The 2,560-nt window shown below is 31.0% G+C and overlaps 1 long non-coding RNA gene across 1 annotated transcript; it reads left to right on the top strand.

Annotated features, from left to right (window-relative positions):
* Window positions 1-212: 212 nt before the first annotated feature.
* Window positions 213-2,287, top strand: LOC107786816 (uncharacterized). Its single transcript, XR_001648234.2, has 2 exons — window positions 213-689; window positions 1,987-2,287. It is a non-coding gene; the product is annotated as an uncharacterized LOC107786816 (long non-coding RNA).
* The last annotated feature ends 273 nt before the right edge of the window (window positions 2,288-2,560 follow it).

Below are 2,560 nucleotides of genomic sequence, written 5' to 3'. Positions count from 1 at the left end.
GCACGAATAGTTACCTATTGTTGTAACTTATCAGCTTAGAAAAAATATACACGGTTGGAATAGATGGTTTTTGTTTGTTTTCAAGATTTATGAGCCATCTAACATAGGGGTATGCTGCCCCACTGCGCACTCACAAAATAAAGAAAGAAAGCAGACATTATATTAATTTATGTGGGCAAAATGAACCCTACTTTCTTCCCCCATCTATAAAGCTGGTTTCACAAATTATATATGTTACTGTGGTCATTCTACACATTTGTTTCATTACCTCAATTCTCTCTTCTCACTTCACCATTCTCTCCATTTCCCTCTCTCTTTATCTACTGTTTTTTCTTCTAAAATTCCTTCTTCCTCTTCCTCTTTCTCAACAGCAACAATATACCGAGCGTAGTCCCATAAATAGGGTTTCAGGATGGTAGTGTGTACGCAGACCTTATAGCTACCTTGTGAAGGTAGAAAGTTTATTTCCGACGCTCGGCTCAATTCCGACGAAGTCCTAGTCATGCTTTTCCACAGCTTTCTTGAACTTCTTCTAGCTGAATTTTGATCTCTCTTTAGGCAATTGTGGGTAGTTTTAATTTGAGAGATGAGATTTAAAGCTCTGTAAGTCCAAGAAAGCTGTGGGAAAAGATGACAAGCTTAGGACTTTTGTTTCCATATATGGAGTTGAAGAGATCTGCATTTTCATGGTAAATTCTTTAAAATTGCCTTATAGTTTCCTCTCTCTTTTTTCCTCTTTAAATTGCTCATGAGTTAAACGACTCCATAATTTGGCATACTTTATGTGAATTCTCTGAGTACCTATAACACTTATATATAGCAAATTCAAATTTAGAGAAGAATTATGGGTTTTAATTGAATTTTTATGATTAGTTATGAAAAACTAGATCCACATTTTTCTTTAACTTTTGTATATTTAAGCTATGGAAGCCTGTCATAATTTTTTTCTTCTATTACTTCTTGAAAAATGTAAAAGGAGAAAATTTTGGATTTTCTCAATTTCTACATTCATATATATATTTAGTGAATTTAATGGGAAGCTATGTTTATTTGATATATTTTATTTTAATTTTTTTTATTTGCTTGACTTTTATGGCTGATCAATTTGTGGATAGTTCAATCAAGTGGTGAAAACTAAGAGAAAATGGCAGAGAAGATTCCCTGGTTTTCATCAATTATTGATACATAGTTCATTTTGTTTGCCTCTTTGTTTTTGCTCTCTCTCTCTCTCTCTCTCTCTCTCTCTGATCTCATACATTTCCGTGAAAAAAGTTAATTTTTTTTGTTACTATGTGAGGAAAAAAATCATTTTCCTTTAACCCCCAACACCTCTTTTCTCTCTCACCATTTGGAGTAAAAACATCTAAAAAGACAAAAATGTTAATTCCCACCTTATAAATAAAATTACCCATAATCATGGATTTTTTGGCTGAATGCATTTTTAAGTTATATACCCGACAATGCAAATGAACTGTTAATATATATGCATGAAAATGGCTGTGTCTAACATGTGTTTATGTAAAATCCTTTATCATTCATCCCAAATTAATTAAAGTCTATGTGGAGAGTAAACTAAATTTCAGGGGTTAAATTACTGTATAGTCATGTACCATTAATGATAAATTGAAGTATTAAGATTAGTAAATTGTGATAAGCCCATTGCTTAAAGGCATAGGTAATCTCAAAAAATTATCAAAGTATTGCTTCTTCTTTTCTGTGATTTCATCCATTCATGTTTAACTATATATGAGCCTAATATACTTTATAAAATTATAGAATTTGCATTAGTATTTCATCACTGCGTTAAATTTTTAAGCGTTATGTTTATAAACTTTGGTTACCATTTGATGTTTCTACTTAAACTTGATTAGAATTCCACAATGCTAAATGCTAATTTGGATTCCAATATCTGCTAATTAATCATCTTAATTAAAGTATTATTTTAATCTTATAGTAAGAAGAATCTTTTTGTAATTTTTTTTGTAGGGCAAGAAGTAGGGAGGGGTAAAAGGGGTTGCTTTCAACATACCACTGATAGTTAAGCAATTCATAACAATTTTGAGGAGAAGTAGTTTAACTTAATTACTATACCTGTTAACATGCATTTCCCATGGGAATGAATAATAAGTATTTGAATTGATATGTAAATAGTAGTAGGGTAGTCTATGTTTTGGTTTAAATAGGCCAGACAATAAGGGATGGCTGCTCTCTGTGAACTTTAAAAAGTATATATAGTACTACTTTTATTGTATTATTATTTACACATAATCTTACTTTTTTTGTTTAACCTTTCATACTTACATAAATATCCAGAGCAAAAGTTAGATTTATTATGAGACAACTCACATGTTGTTCATATCGATCTATTATGCGTCTCTATGTCCAGTATTATGTAAACGATCTTGAGTCATAATAATGTTCCTATGTAAGGTATTTTTTCCTCAATTGTTTCGAATCAGAAAATTTTCAACCCTTTTTGCACCAAATTATTGGGTTTCTATTAAGCCTGCAGAAGCATGCTAACAAAGCAACAGTTTTTTCTTAATTGTTGTACTTAGTA

Source organism: Nicotiana tabacum, chromosome 9 (genome assembly GCF_000715075.1).
Source record: "Nicotiana tabacum cultivar K326 chromosome 9, ASM71507v2, whole genome shotgun sequence".
Taxonomy (NCBI): Eukaryota; Viridiplantae; Streptophyta; class Magnoliopsida; order Solanales; family Solanaceae; genus Nicotiana; species Nicotiana tabacum.
The sequence above is the reverse complement of the archived record's forward strand: the minus strand, read 5'-3'. Positions and strand labels throughout refer to the sequence as shown.